Source organism: Oncorhynchus mykiss, chromosome 2, assembly GCF_013265735.2.
Source record: "Oncorhynchus mykiss isolate Arlee chromosome 2, USDA_OmykA_1.1, whole genome shotgun sequence".
In the NCBI taxonomy this organism is placed as follows: Eukaryota; Metazoa; Chordata; class Actinopteri; order Salmoniformes; family Salmonidae; genus Oncorhynchus; species Oncorhynchus mykiss.
Genome location: NC_048566.1, coordinates 3,996,476 through 4,012,056, shown reverse-complemented (window position 1 = coordinate 4,012,056; position 15,581 = coordinate 3,996,476).

Genomic DNA, 15,581 nt, shown 5'->3' with positions numbered 1-15,581 from the left:
AGAGTTACACATGGAGTAAACAACAACACAGAGTTACACATGGAGTAAACAACAACACAGAGTTACACATGGAGTGAACAACAACACAGAGTTACACATGGAGTAAACAACAACACAGAGTTACACATGGAGTAAACAACAACACAGAGTTACACATGGAGTAAACAACAACACAGAGTTACACATGGAGTAAACAACAACACAGAGTTACACATGGAGTAAACAACAACACAGAGTTACACATGGAGTAAACAACAACACAGAGTTACACATGGAGTAAACAACAACAACAGAGTTACACATGGAGTAAACAACAACAACAGAGTTACACATGGAGTAAACAACAACACAGAGTTACACATGGAGTAAACAACAACACAGAGTTACACATGGAGTAAACAACAACACAGAGTTACACATGGAGTAAACAACAACACAGAGTTACACATGGAGTAAACAACAACAACAGAGTTACACATGGAGTAAACAACAACAACAGAGTTACACATGGAGTAAACAACAACACAGAGTTACACATGGAGTAAACAACAACACAGAGTTACACATGGAGATAAACAACAACACAGAGTTACACATGGAGTAAACAACAACACAGAGTTACACATGGAGTAAACAACAACACAGAGTTACACATGGAGATAAACAACAACACAGAGTTACACATGGAGTAAACAACAACACAGAGTTACACATGGAGATAAACAACAACACAGAGTTACACATGGAGTAAACAACAACACAGAGTTACACATGGAGTAAACAACAACACAGAGTTACACATGGAGTAAACAACAACACAGAGTTACACATGGAGTAAACAACAACACAGAGTTACACATGAGATAAACAACAACACAGAGTTACACATGGAGTAAACAACAACAACAGAGTTACACATGGAGTAAACAACAACACAGAGTTACACATGGAGTAAACAACAACACAGAGTTACACATGGAGTAAACAACAACACAGAGTTACACATGGAGTAAACAACAACAACAGAGTTACACATGGAGTAAACAACAACAACAGAGTTACACATGGAGTAAACAACAACACAGAGTTACACATGGAGTAAACAACAACACAGAGTTACACATGGAGATAAACAACAACACAGAGTTACACATGGAGTAAACAACAACACAGAGTTACACATGGAGTAAACAACAACACAGAGTTACACATGGAGTAAACAACAACACAGAGTTACACATGGAGTAAACAACAACACAGAGTTACACATGGAGTAAACAACAACACAGAGTTACACATGAGATAAACAACAACACAGAGTTACACATGGAGTAAACAACAACAACAGAGTTACACATGGAGTAAACAACAACACAGAGTTACACATGGAGTAAACAACAACACAGAGTTACACATGGAGTAAACAACAACACAGAGTTACACATGGAGTAAACAACAACACAGAGTTACACATGGAGTAAACAAGAGTACAGTCAATAACACAATAGAAAAAAACTGAAAGGTCTATATGCAGTGTGTGCAAATGACATGAGGAGGTAAGGCAATAAATAGGCCATAGTGGCGAAATAATTACAATTTAGCAAATTAACACGGGAGTGATAGATGTGCAGATGATGATGTGCAAGTAGAGATACTGGTGTGCAAAAGAGAAGAAAAAACAATATGGGGATGAGGTAGGTAGATTGGATGGGCTATTTTCAGATGGGCTATGTACAGCTGCAGCGATCGGTTAGCTGCTTGGATAGCTGATGTTTGTCATGTTCTCCAAGGTAACCAGATAACTGTGGAGGTGTACTGTATGAAACATGCTTACACAGATAGTGTTGAGAAAATCTGAATCAGGAAGACCCACATGTGGAAATGGATACACCCTCAGGCTTGATTTAGAGGTAGATGATGTTCTGTCTGTAAATGTTGGACCTCACCTTTATCGTATGAAGAGTGGTACACTGTCTCCACTATCACTAAAATACCAGATTATCACCTTTATCGTATGAAGAGTGGTACACTGTCTCCACTATCACTAAAATACCAGATAATCACCTTTATCATATGAAGAGTGGTACACTGTCTCCACTATCACTAAAATACCAGATTATCACCTTTATCATATGAAGAGTGGTACACTGTCTCCACTATCACTAAAATACCAGATAATCACCTTTATCCTATATAGAGTGGTACACTGTCTCCACTATCACTAAAATACCAGATAATCACCTTTATCCTATATAGAGTGGTACACTGTCTCCACTATCACTAAAATACCAGATAATCACCTTTATCCTATATAGAGTGGTACACTGTCCCCACTATCACTAAAATACCATATTATCCCGGCTCAAAGATCCCCAATTTATTTTAGTGACTCAGCGTTTCTTTAGTGAGAAACCAAAATACTGCACACCTCCAAATTGTGTGGCATCCTGGAGACTGAGGCAACGAGCTCCATTTCCGATGACTCTATTTATCTTTCAAAGTAATTATTTCATTAGTGAGGGCCTGCAGTGCCCAGGGGTGAAACCTTCCTGTACCTGTACAGTAGGTTGCTTTTTATTTTCGTCCGACTCCACAGGAGATTGTGGCCCCCAGTGAGGGAACTGCTCAACCAGACTCTAGTTTTGGATTGCAAACATTATGCACAAAACATACATTCATTTTTTGCTTCCCATGAAACCAATTAAACCAACAAACAACAAGCCTTCTTTTGTTTACTTTCCTCAGTCATCAGTTTCACTCCTGGAGAGAAGCTCACTTACCTCCGTTTCAAATTGGTTTGACAGACATATTGGCGAATTCCCGGGCAAGAATTGTGTGTTAAAAGGCTCATTCAGTCCTGAACGAGCCGTTGCTGCTGCGTTAGACATATAATCCAAGGTCTAGTGCATATCACTGTGTTTATCATGGCTGATGACTCAGCTCAGCAGGATCATTTCTTATGCAAAACAATAAACGGATTGTCTCTACGGCAACACATTCAGTCAGTCTTACTTAACCACAAGCTGGGTCCTTGAAGCACACGCGTTACTTCATCTGACAAACGTTGATTTTATAGAACTAGCACTGCCTATTAGATATGAAGCAGGATGTGAGCTGGTTTTGATATGGCTGGACAGAGCAGGTGTTATGGATGGAGGACATAGCAGGGTGTTAGCTGGTATTGATATGGATGGAGGACATAGCAGGGTGTTAGCTGGTATTGATATGGCTGGACATAGCAGGGTGTTAGCTGGTATTGATATGGCTGGAGGACATAGCAGGGTGTTAGCTGGTATTGATATGGCTGGAGGACATAGCAGGGTGTTAGCTGGTATTGATATGGATGGAGGACATAGCAGGGTGTTAGCTGGTATTGATATGGCTGGAGGACATAGCAGGGTGTTAGCTGGTATTGATATGGCTGGAGGACATAGCAGGGTGTTAGCTGGTATTGATATGGCTGGAGGACATAGCAGGGTGTTAGCTGGTATTAATATGGATGGAGGACATAGCAGGGTGTTAGCTGGTATTGATATGGATGGAGGACATAGCAGGGTGTTAGCTGGTATTGATATGGCTGGAGGACATAGTAGGGTGTTAGCTGGTATTGATATGGCTGGAGGACATAGCAGGGTGTTAGCTGGTATTGATATGGATGGAGGACATAGCAGGGTGTTAGCTGGTATTGATATGGCTGGAGGACATAGCAGGGTGTTAGCTGGTATTGATATGGCTGGAGGACATAGCAGGGTGTTAGCTGGTATTAATATGGATGGAGGACATAGCAGGGTGTTAGCTGGTATTGATATGGATGGAGGACATAGCAGGGTGTTAGCTGGTATTGATATGGCTGGAGGACATAGCAGGGTGTTAGCTGGTATTGATATGGCTGGAGGACATAGCAGGGTATTAGCTGGTATTAATATGGATGGAGGACATAGCAGGGTGTTAGCTGGTATTGATATGGATGGAGGACATAGCAGGGTGTTAGCTGGTATTGATATGGCTGGAGGACATAGCAGGGTGTTAGCTGGTATTGATATGGCTGGAGGACATAGCAGGGTGTTAGCTGGTATTAATATGGATGGAGGACATAGCAGGGTGTTAGCTGGTATTGATATGGCTGGAGGACATAGCAGGGTGTTAGCTGGTATTGATATGGATGGAGGACATAGCAGGGTGTTAGCTGGTATTGATATGGCTGGAGGACATAGTAGGGTGTTAGCTGGTATTGATATGGCTGGAGGACATAGTAGGGTGTTAGCTGGTATTGATATGGATGGAGGACATAGCAGGGTGTTAGCTGGTATTGATATGGATGGAGGACATAGCATGGTGTTAGCTGGTATTGATATGGCTGGAGGACATAGCAGGGTGTTAGCTGGTATTGATATGGCTGGAGGACATAGCAGGGTGTTAGCTGGTATTGATATGGATGGAGGACATAGCAGGGTGTTAGCTGGTATTGATATGGCTGGAGGACATAGCAGGGTGTTAGCTGGTATTGATATGGCTGGAGGACATAGCAGGGTGTTAGCTGGTATTGATATGGCTGGAGGACATAGCAGGGTGTTAGCTGGTATTAATATGGATGGAGGACATAGCAGGGTGTTAGCTGGTATTGATATGGCTGGAGGACATAGCAGGGTGTTAGCTGGTATTGATATGGCTGGAGGACATAGCAGGGTGTTAGCTGGTATTGATATGGATGGAGGACATAGCAGGGTGTTAGCTGGTATTGATATGGCTGGAGGACATAGCAGGGTGTTAGCTGGTATTGATATGGCTGGAGGACATAGCAGGGTGTTAGCTGGTATTGATATGGATGGAGGACATAGCAGGGTGTTAGCTGGTATTGATATGGCTGGAGGACATAGCAGGGTGTTAGCTGGTATTGATATGGCTGGAGGACATAGCAGGGTGTTAGCTGGTATTAATATGGATGGAGGACATAGCAGGGTGTTAGCTGGTATTGATATGGATGGAGGACATAGCAGGGTGTTAGCTGGTATTGATATGGCTGGAGGACATAGTAGGGTGTTAGCTGGTATTGATATGGCTGGAGGACATAGCAGGGTGTTAGCTGGTATTGATATGGATGGAGGACATAGCAGGGTGTTAGCTGGTATTGATATGGCTGGAGGACATAGCAGGGTGTTAGCTGGTATTGATATGGCTGGAGGACATAGCAGGGTGTTAGCTGGTATTAATATGGATGGAGGACATAGCAGGGTGTTAGCTGGTATTGATATGGATGGAGGACATAGCAGGGTGTTAGCTGGTATTGATATGGCTGGAGGACATAGCAGGGTGTTAGCTGGTATTGATATGACTGGAGGACATAGCAGGGTGTTAGCTGGTATTAATATGGATGGAGGACATAGCAGGGTGTTAGCTGGTATTGATATGGATGGAGGACATAGCAGGGTGTTAGCTGGTATTGATATGGCTGGAGGACATAGCAGGGTGTTAGCTGGTATTGATATGGCTGGAGGACATAGCAGGGTGTTAGCTGGTATTAATATGGATGGAGGACATAGCAGGGTGTTAGCTGGTATTGATATGGCTGGAGGACATAGCAGGGTGTTAGCTGGTATTGATATGGATGGAGGACATAGCAGGGTGTTAGCTGGTATTGATATGGCTGGAGGACATAGTAGGGTGTTAGCTGGTATTGATATGGCTGGAGGACATAGTAGGGTGTTAGCTGGTATTGATATGGATGGAGGACATAGCAGGGTGTTAGCTGGTATTGATATGGATGGAGGACATAGCATGGTGTTAGCTGGTATTGATATGGCTGGAGGACATAGCAGGGTGTTAGCTGGTATTGATATGGCTGGAGGACATAGCAGGGTGTTAGCTGGTATTGATATGGCTGGAGGACATAGCAGGGTGTTAGCTGGTATTGATATGGCTGGAGGACATAGCAGGGTGTTAGCTGGTATTGATATGGCTGGAGGACATAGCAGGGTGTTAGCTGGTATTGATATGGCTGGGGGACATAGCAGGGTGTTAGCTGGTATTGATATGGATGGAGGACATAGCAGGGTGTTAGCTGGTATTGATATGGATGGAGGACATAGCAGGGTGTTAGCTGGTATTAATATGGCTGGAGGACATAGCAGGGTGTTAGCTGGTATTGATATGGATGGAGGACATAGCAGGGTGTTAGCTGGTATTAATATGGATGGAGGACATAGCAGGGTGTTAGCTGGTATTGATATGGCTGGAGGACATAGCAGGGTGTTAGCTGGTATTGATATGGATGGAGGACATAGCAGGGTGTTAGCTGGTATTGATATGGCTGGAGGACATAGCAGGGTGTTAGCTGGTATTGTTATGGCTGGAGGACATAGCAGGGTGTTAGCTGGTATTGATATGGATGGAGGACATAGCAGGGTGTTAGCTGGTATTGTTATGGCTGGAGGACATAGCAGGGTGTTAGCTGGTATTGATATGGATGGAGGACATAGCAGGGTGTTAGCTGGTATTGTTATGGCTGGAGGACATAGCAGGGTGTTAGCTGGTATTGATATGGATGGAGGACATAGCAGGGTGTTAGCTGGTATTGATATGGCTGGACATAGCAGGGTGTTAGCTGGTATTGATATGGCTGGAGGACATAGCAGGGTGTTAGCTGGTATTGATATGGCTGGAGGACATAGCAGGGTGTTAGCTGGTATTGTTATGGCTGGAGGACATAGCAGGGTGTTAGCTGGTATTGATATGGCTGGACATAGCAGGGTGTTAGCTGGTATTGATATGGCTGGAGGACATAGCAGGGTGTTAGCTGGTATTGATATGGCTGGAGGACATAGCAGGGTGTTAGCTGGTATTGTTATGGCTGGAGGACATAGCAGGGTGTTAGCTGGTATTGATATGGCTGGAGGACATAGCAGGGTGTTAGCTGGTATTGATATGGCTGGAGGACATAGCAGGGTGTTAGCTGGTATTGATATGGCTGGAGGACATAATAAAGAATTGAAAGCATTTCGTGTTTAGAGAGTTAATACAGGAAAGTATAGTTATGTCTGGGAATCTCCAGGTTGTTCCATTGGCTGACGGATAACTATGACCTCCTGACCTCGCCTAGCCTGGTTCCACCTGGGCGTGTTCGGGTTACCTCATTAACCCTCTTGGACCAGACGTTTGGGTATTAATCACGCTTATAAATCACATTTAAACTCATTCCCAAACATTTTATCCCATTTGAAATGTAATCATTGACAAAGTCATTGACAACCAAACAAAAAACAATTTGAACTAACAAAAGCAACCCAACAGCAACATAAACAGATACTTCCATTCCTCCTCAATTTGCGCATCACTGCTAAGTCTACGGTTTCTTCTCAGTTATAAAAAAAACACCACAGCAGGAGAAAAGCCAACCACCACATCAGCTGCAGTTTAACTTGTTGGATGGAGTTCCAGTGTTATTCTCTTCCCAAGATGTCATGTGACTCCCTGCTTCCCAAGATGTCATGTGACTCCCTGCTTTCACTGACACAGACTCCACAGCAGGTTGACGTCTGGAAGCCTCGTCAGAAGACATGTCCCAGATATCCGTCCCTCATTTCAATTGCCTTTGGGACGTTACGCTCCCGAGTGGCGAAGAGGTCTAAGGCACAGCTCCTGAGTGCTAGAGGCATCACTACAGTCCCTGGTTCAAATCCAGGCTGTATCACATCCGGCTGTGATTGGGAGTCCCAAAGGGTGGCGCACAATTGGCCCAGCGTCGTTCAGGTTTGGCCGGGTTAGGCAGTCATTGTAAATAAGAATTTGTTCTTAACTGACTTGCTTAGTTAAATGTAAAAGTTGTGTCAAGCACAAATAGGTGAGGTCCCAAATTGCACCCTATTCCCTATATAGTACACTAGTTTTGACCGGGGCTCATGATCAAAAGTAGGGGACTATATAGGGAATAGGGTGCCATTTGGGATGCAGACATAAAGTATTGTCCAGTTGAGTTATGTTGGAGAGGCATGGAAACTGAGAGATGAAAAACATGGCGAAATGAGAACTCTGAGGAAGACCGCAAGGCTCCGGCGAAAGAGAACACGAGAAGGTCACAGAGCTCACATGGATCCTCTACGCTGTGTGTCCAGCCGGCCCGAGGTCTGGTCTGGTCACCCCGCCGCAGGGCAGGGGTTGGTTGGTAATACCTCCAGTCCTCCAGCAAACCTACTGTAATCTTGGGCCTGGTCAATATCATCCCCGCCTGAGTCTGCCACGCATGCAACTGACTGGCCAGAGAGACTGGCACATGACTGTCAGACTCTCCATCCACTCACTGTCTGAAAACAGATTTCTCTCTCATGTACGAACAAGAAAAGATGAACACATTTACAAATAGAACTGTGTGTAATATGTCATTATGATCTGTGTGTGATATGTCATTATGATCTGTGTGTAATATGTCATTATGATCTGTGTGTAATATGTCACTATGATCTGTGTGTAATATGTCACTATGATCTGTGTGTAATATGTCATTATGATCTGTGTGTAATATGTCACTATGATCTGTGTGTAATATGTCACTATGATCTGTGTGTAATATGTCATTATGATCTGTGTGTAATATGTCACTATGATCTGTGTGTAATATGTCATTATGATCTGTGTGTAATATGTCATTATGATCTGTGTGTAATATGTCAATATGATCTTTGTGTAACTTGGTACTATGATCTGTGTGTAATATGTCATTATGATCTGTGTGTAACTTGGTACTATGATCTGTGTGTAATATGTCATTATGATCTGTGTGTAATATGTCATTATGATCTGTGTGTAATATGTCATTATGATCTGTGTGTAATATGTCATTATGATCTGTGTGTAATATGTCATTATGATCTGTGTGTAATATGTCACTATGATCTGTGTGTAATATGTCACTATGATCTGTGTGTAATATGTCATTATGATCTGTGTGTAATATGTCATTATGATCTGTGTGTGATATGTCATTATGATCTGTGTGTAATATGTCACTATGATCTGTGTGTAATATGTCATTATGATCTGTGTGTAATATGTCATTATGATCTGTGTGTAATATGTCAATATGATCTTTGTGTAACTTGGTACTATGATCTGTGTGTAATATGTCATTATCATCTGTGTGTAATATGTCATTATGATCTGTGTGTAACTTGGTACTATGATCTGTGTGTAACTTGGTACTATGATCTGTGTGTAATATGTCATTATCATCTGTGTGTAATATGTCATTATGATCTGTGTGTAATATGTCATTATGATCTGTGTGTAACTTGGTACTATGATCTGTGTGTAATATGTCATTATGATCTGTGTGTAATATGTCATTATGATCTGTGTGTAATATGTCATTATGATCTGTGTGTAATATGTCATTATGATCTGTGTGTAATATGTCATTATGATCTGTGTGTAATATGTCACTATGATCTGTGTGTAATATGTCACTATGATCTGTGTGTAATATGTCATTATGATCTGTGTGTAATATGTCATTATGATCTGTGTGTAATATGTCATTATGATCTGTATGTAATGTGTCATTATGATCTGTATGTAATGTGTCATTATGATCTGTATGTAATGTGTCATTATGATCTGTGTGTAATATGACCTTATGATCGTTGAAGGTAGTGTAAGTTGTTGTGTATTTCTATTATTAGATTGTGGGATAAATTATATTTATCCAGTGTTTTCGAGTTTGATTTAATACGTCTCGTACTGCTCAGTGAGGCATGCTGCTTATAGTGTTCAGGTTGTACCAGACTCTCTCTCTCTTAACAGACTGTTGTTCAGGTTGTACCAGACTCTCTCTCTCATAACAGACTGTTGTTCAGGTTGTACCAGGCTCTCTCTCATAACAGACTGTTGTTCAGGTTGTACCAGGCTCTCTCTCATAACAGACTGTTGTTCAGGTTGTCCCAGGCTCAGCCTCTCTTAACAGACTGTTGTTCAGGTTGTACCAGGCTCTCTCTCTCTCTCATAACAGACTGTTGTTCAGCTTGTCCCAGGCTCAGCCTCTCTTAACAGACTGTTGTTCAGGTTGTACCAGACTCTCTCTCTCTCTCTCTCTCTCATATCAGACTGTTGTTCAGGTTGTACCAGACTCTCACTCTCTTAACAGACTGTTGTTCAGGTTGTACCAGGCTCTCTCTCTCATATCAGACTGTTGTTCAGGTTGTACCAGGCTCTCTCTCATAACAGACTGTGGTTCAGGTTGTACCAGACTCTCTCTCTCATAACAGAATGTTGTTCAGGTTGTACCAGGCTCCCTCTCTTTCTCTCTCTCTCTCTCTCTCTCTCATAACAGACTGTTGTTCAGGTTGTACCAGACTCTCTCTCTCTCATAACAGACTGTTGTTCAGGTTGTACCAGACTCTCTCTCTCTTAACAGACTGTTGTTCAGGTTGTACCAGACTCTCTCTCTCATAACAGACTGTTGTTCAGGTTGTACCAGGCTCTCTCTCATAACAGACTGTTGTTCAGGTTGTACCAGGCTCTCTCTCTCTCTCATAACAGACTGTTGTTCAGGTTGTCCCAGGCTCAGCCTCTCTTAACAGACTGTTGTTCAGGTTGTACCAGGCTCTCTCTCTCTCTCATAACAGACTGTTGTTCAGCTTGTCCCAGGCTCAGCCTCTCTTAACAGACTGTTGTTCAGGTTGTACCAGACTCTCTCTCTCTCTCTCTCTCTCTCTCATATCAGACTGTTGTTCAGGTTGTACCAGACTCTCACTCTCTTAACAGACTGTTGTTCAGGTTGTACCAGGCTCTCTCTCTCATATCAGACTGTTGTTCAGGTTGTACCAGGCTCTCTCTCATAACAGACTGTGGTTCAGGTTGTACCAGACTCTCTCTCATAACAGACTGTTGTTCAGGTTGTACCAGGCTCCCTCTCTTTCTCTCTCTCTCTCTCTCTCTCTCTCTCTTAACAGACTGTTGTTCAGGTTGTACCAGGCTCTCTCTCTCATAACAGACTGTTGTTCAGGTTGTACCAGGCTCTCTCTCTCATAGCAGACTGTTGTTCAGGTTGTACCAGACTCTCTCTCTCATAACAGACTGTTGTTCAGGTTGTACCAGGCTCTCTCTCTCTCATAACAGACTGTTGTTCAGGTTGTACCAGGCTCTCTCTCTCTCTCATAGCAGACTGTTGTTCAGGTTGTACCAGACTCTCTCTCTCATAACAGACTGTTGTTCAGGTTGTACCAGGCTCTCTCTCTCTCATAACATACTGTTGTTCAGGTTGTACCAGACTCTCTCTCTCATAGCAGACTGTTGTTCAGGTTGTACCAGGCTCTCTCTCTCATAACATACTGTTGTTCAGGTTGTACCAGACTCTCTCTCTCATAACAGACTGTTGTTCAGGTTGTCCCAGGCTCAGCCTCTCTTAACAGACTGTTGTTCAGGTTGTACCAGACTCTCTCTCTCATAACAGACTGTTGTTCAGGTTGTCCCAGGCTCAGCCTCTCTTAACAGATTGTTGTTCAGGTTGTACCAGACTCTCTCTCTCATAGCAGACTGTTGTTCAGGTTGTTCCAGGCTCAGCCTCTCTTAACAGACTGTTGTTCAGGTTGTACCAGACTCTCTCTCTCTCATAACAGACTGTTGTTCAGGTTGTACCAGGCTCTCTCTCTCTCATAACAAACTGTTGCTCAGGGCTAGAGGCCAGCTATCAGTTAAGGTTCCCTTTTTCCATTCATTTGTGAGATCTGTTATGGAAATGAATTGTGTTTGGTTATCTTTGCAGGCTGACAGGAACACATGGGAACGAATGGTCAAACAAAGGGAAAAGAGTGAAACCTCTCATATCAGACTGCAGAGGATGCAAATGAGATGGCATGAGATTCCTTGTGGTGTCCCCCAAATGGCACCCTATTCCCTATATAGTGCACTACATTTGACCGGAGCCCTATTGGCCTTGGTGAAAAATAGTGCACTAAACAGGGAAGAGGGTTCCATTTGGCCTCTTAACCCTCTATGCTACATTATGCAAGGAAACATAATCTTTTCATCTTTCTGCTTGTTTTGTATTTAAATCAGAGATTGCTGCGTCGCTGCAGAATCTAAACAAAGATTTAACCAACCAACGCATTTGACGTGAACATTTTGCGTAAGACCAGTTGTAAATGACAGCAAACATGACTAAAATCTCAGATTTAAAGGTCTGCCATCGGCCGCTTCCAAAAGTAGCAAAGATAAATCACAATAGTAGTTATTGGTATGTGTCCCAAATGGCATCATATTCCCTCTATAGTGCACTACTTTTCACAAGAGCCCTATGGAACCTGGTGAAATGTAGTGCACTATATAGGGAATATGGTGCCATTTGGCACGTTATTTATGGGCCAAAGCCAGCAGTCTAGTCTGTGAAAACAGTACTGCTAGGCTAGCCACCAAAGGGTGCAGCATTGTGATATGTAATTGGTGTGTGGGTAAGGGTTTTGACTTGGTCAGAGGGACAGGGCTAAGCTGTGTAGTAGATGGTTTACCTCCTCTCACCACGTCTCCTTTGTGAGTCCGTTGGTGTCAGGAGAGAGACCTCACCGCAGGACAGCTGACCAGGCGTCCACGCCTCGTCCACGCCTCCTCCACGCGTCACTGATGCCGTGTGTGTGTAGGATGTCCAGCTACCGTTACGCTGGGTTGTGGTGTGACTGTCGTGTGTGTGTGTGTAGGATGTCTCCAGCTATCGTTGTGTTGTCGTTGTGGTGTTGTGACTTCACAGCCGAGGTTTCCCTCCTGCCTACGAGGATGAGGCTCGTGTCTAACTACGAGGATGAGGCTCGTGTCTAACTACGTAGACTGTAGGTCTGGTACGTATTGTTCTAGGTTTTCTACGTCATCTGTCTGGTACGTCACCCAGTGGGTGAGTCACGATCGTCTGCTGATCCCTGTTTTAGAATAGAACTTTAGAATAGAACTTTAGAATATAACTTTAGAATATAACTTTTGAATAGAACTTTAGAATATAACTTTTGAATAGAACTTTAGAATAGAACTTTTGAATAGAACTTTTAGAATAGAACTTTAGAATAGAACTTTAGAATAGAACTTTAGAATATAACTTTTGAATAGAACTTTAGAATAGAACTTTAGAATATAACTTTTAGAATAGAACTTTAGAATGGAACTTTAGAATAGAACTTAGTGCAGTTCTGGAGAGACTGGCAGTTGTCTTCTGTGCTGATCTCACAACACACACACACACACAGCGCCCCTGGAGCCATGTACAGTCCATATTTAATGACACCCTTGATACAGATTGGCAATAATAACTAAAAGAAAATAGTAATAAATAAAATAAATAGTACCAAGCTATATTGTCTGCTCCACTAATGTGGTAAAGTTACATTATTTTATGATAATACAACTGTAAAGAGAAAGAGATTTTGTTTAGTAAAATAAGTCCTGTTTTTAATACCTTTCATTGCCTCATCTTGCCAAGATAACACAACCTTTACTAAAATGTTGGATGAGATTGGAGAAGACATTGGGAGGTATCATTCCTCCATTCAGCATCTTTCCAGATCTTTGATATCCTTCGCCTGCGCCATTTTCAGAATTCAATTTTCGTGTCATTTGAACAAAGGTTCCGATCCAAGAGCCAGTGCCGTTTGTCAAACTCCAGGCGTTTACATTTGTTGGAGCCTTTGTCTAAAGAAAGATTCATGAGCAGAAAATAACAACATACCTGTAAAATATGGTGGTGGATCTGTGATGTTATGGGGCTATTTAGCTTCCACTGGCCCTGGGGTCCTTGTTAAGGTCATACCTGTAAAATATAGTGGTGGATCTGTGATGTTATGGGGTTATTTGGCTTCTACTGGTCCTGGGGTCCTTGTTAAGATCATACCTGTAAAATATAGTGGTGGATCTGTGACGTTATGGGGTTATTGAGCTTCCACTGGCCCTGGGGCCCTTGTTAAGGTCATACCTGTAAAATATAGTGGTGGATCTGTGACGTTATGGGGTTATTTAGCTTCCACTGGCCCTGGGGCCCTTGTTAAGGTCATACCTGTAAAATATAGTGGTGGATCTGTGATGTTATGGGGTTATTTGGCTTCCACTGGCCCTGGGGTCCTTGTTAAGGTCATACCTGTAAAATATAGTGGTGGATCTGTGATGTTTTGGGGTTATTGAGCTTCCACTGGCCCTGGGGTCCTTGTTAAGGTCATACCTGTAAAATATAGTGGTGGATCTGTGATGTTTTGGGGTTATTGAGCTTCCACTGGCCCTGGGGTCCTTGTTAAGGTCATACCTGTAAAATATAGTGGTGGATCTGTGATGTTATGGGGTTATTTGGCTTCTACTGGTCCTGGGGTCCTTGTAACCGAAAGGTTGCTGGATCAAATCCCCAAGCTGACAAGGTAAAAATATGTCGTTCTGCCTCTGAACAAGGCAGTTAACCCACTGTTCCCCTGAACAAGGCAGTTAACCCACTGTTCCCCTGAACAAGGCAGTTAACACACTGTTCCCTGGTAGGCCGTCATTGTAAATAAACTTTTGTTCTTAACGGACTTGCCTAGTTAAAAAAATAACTTTTAATCTAAATTGGTTGACTTATAAGAGTAGGTCAATGAATATTTGGACTCCACAGCACACTAAATGTCAATCAGATAAAGGTGTAGTTTGGAAATAGGGAGGAACTATTGGGGTGCAGGAATATGTTAATATCTTTAGGAATATGTTAATATCTGTAGGAATATGTTAATATCTGTAGGAATATGTTAATATCTGTAGGAATATGTTAATATATTTAGGAATATGTTAATATCTGTAGGAATATGTTAATATCTTTAGGAATGTGTTAATATCTGTAGGAATATGTTAATATCTTTAGGAATATGTTAATATCTGTAGGAATATGTTAATATCTGTAGGAATATGTTAATATCTTATATGTGTAACGGCCGTTGTTGGTGGAAGAAGGTGAGGACCAAGATGCAGCGTGGTATGTGTCCATATTTATTAAATGAACACGGAAATAACAAAAATAACAAAGAGAACGACTGAAAACAGTTCTGGCTGGTGCAGACACACAACAGGAAACAGTTCTGGCTGGTGCAGACACACAACAGGAAACAGTTCTGGCTGCTGCAGACACACAACAGAAAACAGTTCTGGCTGGTGCAGACACACAACAGACAACAGTTCTGGCTGGTGCAGACACACAACAGAAAACAGTTCTGGCTGCTGCAGACACACAACAGAAAACAGTTCTGGCTGCTGCAGACACACAACAGAAAACAGTTCTGGCTGGTGCAGACACACAACAGGAAACAGTTCTGGCTGGTGCAGACACACAACAGAAAACAGTTCTGGCTGGTGCAGACACACAACAGGAAACAGTTCTGGCTGGTGCAGACACACAACAGGAATCAGTTCTGGCTGGTGCAGACACACAACAGGAATCAGTTCTGGCTGGTGCAGACACACAACAGGAAACAGTTCTGGCTGGTGCAGACACACAACAGAAAACAGTTCTGGCTGGTGCAGACACACAACAGGAAACAGTTCTGGCTGGTGCAGACACACAACAGGAATCAGTTCTGGCTGGTGCAGACACACAACAGGAA